This window comes from Mytilus galloprovincialis, chromosome 3 (genome assembly GCF_965363235.1).
Source record: "Mytilus galloprovincialis chromosome 3, xbMytGall1.hap1.1, whole genome shotgun sequence".
In the NCBI taxonomy this organism is placed as follows: domain Eukaryota; kingdom Metazoa; phylum Mollusca; class Bivalvia; order Mytilida; family Mytilidae; genus Mytilus; species Mytilus galloprovincialis.
In genome coordinates, this window is record NC_134840.1 from 66,790,187 (window position 1) to 66,796,643 (window position 6,457).

Sequence of the window (6,457 nt, forward strand, 5' to 3'; positions counted from 1 at the left end):
CATAGTCACAAAATTTTGATTTATTTAGTGAAAGAACATCTAAGGCTTTTCTACCTCAGGCATAAATTACCTTAGCTGTATTTGGCAACACTTTTAGGAATTTTGGATCTCAATGCTCTTCAACTTCGTACTTTATTTGGCCTTTTTTTTAACTTCTTTGGATTCGAGCGTCACTGATGAGTCTTCTGTAGACGAAACGCGCGTCTGGTGTATATATAAAATTGAGTCCTGGTATCTATGATGAGTTTATTTACAACCACTGGGTCGATGCCACTGCTGGTGGAGATTTATTTCCCCGAGGGTATCACAAGCCCAGAAGTCAGCACTTTTTGTGGTGACATGAATTATCATTGATATTGTTATATTTATAAATTGACTGCTTACAAAATTTTGATTTTTTTAAATACTTAGGCTTTTCTACGTATACCTCAGGCATAAATGACCTTAGCTGTATTTGGCAACACTTTTAGGAATTTTGGATCTCAATGCTCTTCAACTTCGTTCTTTATTTGGTTTTTTTTCTAACTTCTTTAGATTCGAGCGTCACTGATGAGTCTTTTGTAGACGAAACACGCGTCTGGCGTATATATAAAATTTAGTCCTGGTATCTATCATGAGTTTATATTCATCTATATAGCGGAAAGTAGAGTTAAAGAATATTGCTAACTTCTTATCTTTCTTCCTAAGAAGTTCCTGTATGAAGTCAGCCTGATAATAATAAAGAAACAAATGAGCATGCAACATCCTTTAACTTTGATTTACTTTTCGCTATGTTGATGATGTTCTCTCACTAAATGCTTCACAATTTAGTGCCTGCTAAACGCATCTATCCAATCAAATTTTAGATAAAGGATACAACAGATAAGTTAAGTCTGTCTCATAACGTGACTTACTTCTAGAAAATGACTATTGGGGTTTGTTTTGAAAAAAGATAATAAAGATAATATCAGATTCCCAAGTTCTATGTGGCAGCATTTCAGAAGCGCCTGCATACAAAGAATATGTCTCCCTGTTGATACGATATTCCCGGGGTTGTATTAACGACTTCCTTGATAAAGGGTTGCTGCTCACAATGAAGCTTTAAAACCAAGAGTTCCAAATGGTGAAGTTAAAATCATCCTTTCGTAAATTTACCGATACCATCACGAGTTGATTAACCGTATTAACCGTAATGATTTTTTATCAGATAATACCAGATGTGTTCATTATGTCGTAACTACAATTCCATCCCCTTTTCCTAATGTGACCTATACCGATTAAGACTTGTTAGCGGGTTTCACTAACAGGAGCAGCACTAAGGGTGCCACAAGTTGAGCAGAATCTGATCACCTTTCCGGAAGATCTGTCAGTGAGATCATCTCCGGTGTTTGTTTGTGTTCGTGTTGTCTTTAGTTTTCTATTTTTTTTTTGTGTTATTGTTTGTCTGTTTGTCTTTTTTTTAAACGTTTTAGCCCATGGCGTTGTCAATATAAAATTACATTAACAACTATAGGTCACCGTACGGCCTTCAACAATGAGCAAAGTCCATACCGCATAGTCAGCTATAAAAAGCCCCGATATGACAATGTAAAACAATTCAAACGAGAAAACTAACGGCCTTATTTATATAAAAAAAAAATGAAAGAAAATCAGTTTATTTTCGATTTGTGAGGTTGAATGTTCCTATGATATGTTTCGCTTCTCTTTAAAAAAAATACTTAAAGGATTGTTTTTCCTAAAAAAATTTAAATTTGGAAGCGGTATCGATATTCCTTTATTTGTCTATCACAATCCCGACCTATTTGTCCTACATATTGTATACTACAATTTACATTTGCTCTAGTAACAAGATAAATGAGGCTTTGAGTTTTTCATGAAATGTCACAGAAAAGGAAAGCGAAAAGAGTCCTTGATTCACTATTGACAAAACAGTGTTAATTAGTATTTTTTTGGCATTGCACAGACATATTTGAGGATATTCACGGTCATTTTTTTTTACAAGTTAGGCTACAGCGGCATGTCTAACCTCTGTCACGATTATGAACGCTGCTACAATTATAGACATTGCTACAATTATGAGCACTGCTTCGATTAGGAACACTGCTACGATTATGGACACTGCTACGATTATGGACACTGCTACGATGATGAACACTGCTAAATTGAGAAGGGGGATTTTGGTTGACGGCGGTTGAATAAATATTTGAAATGTAATTTCACGTGTAAATGTCAATGAAGCTGTGGTGTATTTTGTTATTTCTTACCATTTCATATTATTTTTCAAAGGTTAGTAGAAAATTGCAGGAGGTCGAAAGTCAGAAAATTGAATAAGATTTCATGTAAGTATATGCATTCAAATTACATTATATCGTGATATGGCTTTAAATTCTGTACACCGCAACGTACAAAGTCTAAAAGGAACTATTATAGATTGGGTCAATTCCAGAAACATTCACACTCTAGTTTTAAGAAGGTATAGAGAAAGAAGAATTGGCTTTGTGTCAAATATAAAAAAAAATTAGATATCTCGTCTTATCAAATGATATAACATTTTTATTATCTAGACCTAAGTTGGTATATTAATTGCATGGTCTGAATCATTTCAACAGGTTTCAACAAAGCCAACAATGTGAAATGTATGTAAGGTTCCTCGAATGTAACCTACCAAATTTGATAAATTTCCCATTGTATTAACAGTTTGTGTTCGACTAATGAGTTTGAATATACCTTCTGTTAATCATTTGCATCTTTTCTTCTATTTAGCGTCCTAAATGTCCTAAATAGCTTCTTTTAAGAGAACATAAGTTTAGATGTTGTGTTATATGTAGTTTAGTGAAAGCAAAACATTATGCATTAGTATAATGACCAAATACTATGTCAACAATTGTACACGTATTAATGTATCTGCTGAATATTAATATTGATTAGATAAATGATAATATACAAATGTAGGTACACATTTAACTTCATCATAAAAATACAAAAATAATTTAAAAAAAAAAGTAACAAACAAATAATAACTTATAATACATCAATCAATAATACAAATATATAAGTGTCACTTCCCTGGTTACAATTACAAATTGTAAATATGAGTTGAACTAACAAGGAAAACAATATAGATTTTCAAGCAGATAACTGCTTGTATGCGTACCATGTGAACTGCTCTTTGGTCGGATTAATGTCTCTTTGACACATTCCCCATTTCCATTCGCAATTTTTTATTTTTTTGACCTTATATGAGCAACTCCACGGTGCCAATTACAGAGGAGGATCTGCGTACTCTTCTAGAGCAGCTAAGTTCATGGCGGTGTTCGTGTTGGTCAGTCTTTATCTTGTCTATGTTGTGTGTTGTCGCCGTTTTTCGTCTCACCCATGTATTGACAGTTGTTTTTCGACTAATGATTCTGTTAATCATTTGCATCTTTTCCCCTATTAAACGTCCTAAATGTCCTAAATAGCTTCTTTTTACAGAACATAAGTTTAGATGTTGTGTTATATGTAGTTTAGTGAAACGAAAACATTATGCATTGGTATAATGAACAAATACTATGTCAACAATTGTACACGTATTAATGTATCAGCTGAATATTAATATTGATTAGATAAGTGAAAATGTACAAATGTAGGTACAGATTTAACTTCATCATATTTATACGAAGCGGCTACATAGGGCTACGTAGATTTATGAGTATTGAACGTGTAACTAGCATATCTGCTACATAGATATTGATAGCAGCTAGGCTAGCTAATGATTCAGTAGATAAAAATCTACTTAGCTCTCATAGCCGCTACGATATTGAACGCAACCCAGGTTAAACTAATTACAATTTCGATTCAGATTATTGAATTGATGATAAGCTAGTACAATTAAGCTTTTTGATGATATGGCTGTTCTACATTTATTTCTTATTTAATTTGTTGCATGATTCGGGGTTTAGTGACAATTACCGAACCTTTCTTGTTATCTTATTAAGAATTTAAAAGTTGTTTTAGCATATTTTCAGGTGATAGAAATAATAATACCCATCAAAATCATATTTTGTTTTACAAATAAAGTTTAACATCCCTTTTCATTCATTATTTATAACTGACAGAAGTTTTATTAAGTGTATGAGTCATTTCAATAACATAAATCTGCTACTTGTTTTACAAGTGATAAAAACAAATAAATCTAAGTGTTTTATAACTGCTATTAAATTATATTTTTTTGTTTGTCTATGTTGGATTTTTATTTTGAAGAGACCCGTAATCTTTATGCTGATTAGAGTCTCCTGTGTCGGTATTGTTTGGGATAACAGGATCGTTTACCGTATCAGTAACGTTGTTTTCATTGCGTTTACAACATGTACAACATGTAGAACTTGCCTCAAATTTATTAATTGCATCGTCAAGTGATAGAATCTCGCTATGATCAGTGGATAAATAAAACTGACAAAACACCGCCTTCAATACTTGACAACATTTAGAGCAAGACTTGCAGCTGACAAATTTAGAACATTTGGAACACAATTCATTTTTGCCAAAGTATTCACAGGGATATTTGATTTTTTGCCAACAATAATCTCCTGTGTATTCCTTTTGATTTTTATCTTTTGAAGGTTCCTTAAACTCTTCCCTCAATTTTGGTATTTCGTTTTCATGTTTTTGTACGTCTTCTTCGGGGCTTGATTGTGAAAATATAGAAACTATTTTTGGTGAAATTAAAATCATCAAGTAAGAAACGAAATCGTTTAGATATTTAGAATTATCAAATTTTCCAGTCTCCCGTAATATAAGAAATGTAACCGAAAGAAACACAATCGTTAATATTGTCTTCACAACTAAGAAAAATAATCTTTTTTGAACAGAATAACAACGATCAAGTATATAATTGAACTCTTTTTCATCTAATTCGTCTTTTTTAGAAATCCTAAAAATTGATTTTAGAAGTACTTTATACGAGTTGACAAACTCATTCACATAAGACAAGAAATAGGTAAGAGAGGCTACAACTGTGATATAAACACGCCATACCCTGTCCGGTCCAGTAAACCCAACAATAATAGTGTAAAAACAACATCTGACAATGAAAATGAAGAATGCAACTTGCTGTCTTAGTGTGAACAAATACAAAATGTATAATATTAATAAGAAGATGTTGTATGAGCACAACGATTTAAAAAAAATTGGACAACATATCTTTAGACATGTTAGACTACATGTACATTTGCTTTTTGACTTCGTGTCTGTCTTACTTCCATAACCTGCCTTTCGCAGTGGTATAAAAATTATAAACCATAAAGCCGGTAACGAACAAAATATTACGTTTATCAGAAAGTTTATGGCAACCAACAATGGTCCACAGAATATTTTGTAGAAAGCATAGAACATACATTTATACCATATATCTTTCTTTAAACAACAAAGAGAAGAACCACACATCGAATATGTGAAAATGAAACGCCAAAATCGTATTGAGAATATCATCGTAAATCGGAAAATTAGTTTTTGACTTGCCCTAAACGAATATAAATCATTTTTTTCTTTCAAACTAGACGTAAAGGTTTTCATGGGGATAACATATCTTCCGTTAAATATATCATATGGTATGCAAATAATAAAGTCTTCCGTGTCGTTGTACAGTGTATATACCCACGAGTTTGATATGCAATATGTTACAGCTGATAATATAATATAAAAATATATTAACCACGGATTAAATGTTTTAGTTTTGTAAAATGGAATTCCAAAACGATAAACGTTTGGAAAGTCTGAGTACCCATTGTGCTTGAACATTTCATGTTTCATATCATTCAGTTTATACAAATGCATTGACAAAATAAAACATGTTATGACAATAAAGAATCTAAAAATTGGTGCATACTTAGTCATATCTGAAGATTTATCATTATTCGTTTCTTCTATAAGCGTCGTTGTGTCATTTGTAGGTGCTGTATTACTTGCTGCTGGGTCATCTCCTGCCAGGTTTGGAGTTTTTAACAAAGTGTTTTCTGTTATGTCACTTGTAATTGCTGTATTACTTACGGATGGGTCATCTTCTGCCTGGATTGATGTGTTTAACAAAGTGTTTTCTGTTTTGTCACTTGTAGATGCTGTTGTTTGGTCATCTGTTGCCTCGGTGTTCTCTGTCTCTGTCTTACCTTTGCCTGGATACAAACACTTTCTCATGCATCTCACTAGCCCATAAGGTTTCTCAGAATCAATAACATCTTTGTAATAAGTGAATATGTCACATTCTTTCCGAACTTGTATCGACTCGAAAATGTACCATATGAATGGATGCATAAAACCGAGGAAACAAACAGCAAACGCTAAAACTTTTGTTAAATCATTTTTAGATATCAATTCGTTTTCCATTATACCTTCTTTTAATGAATTAACTTCGTAACAGTCAAAATCATATCCGACCCATATTGACGTTATCTTCCAAATTAATTCGAGGTAACCTATATCATTTTCAAAATTGCGATGACAA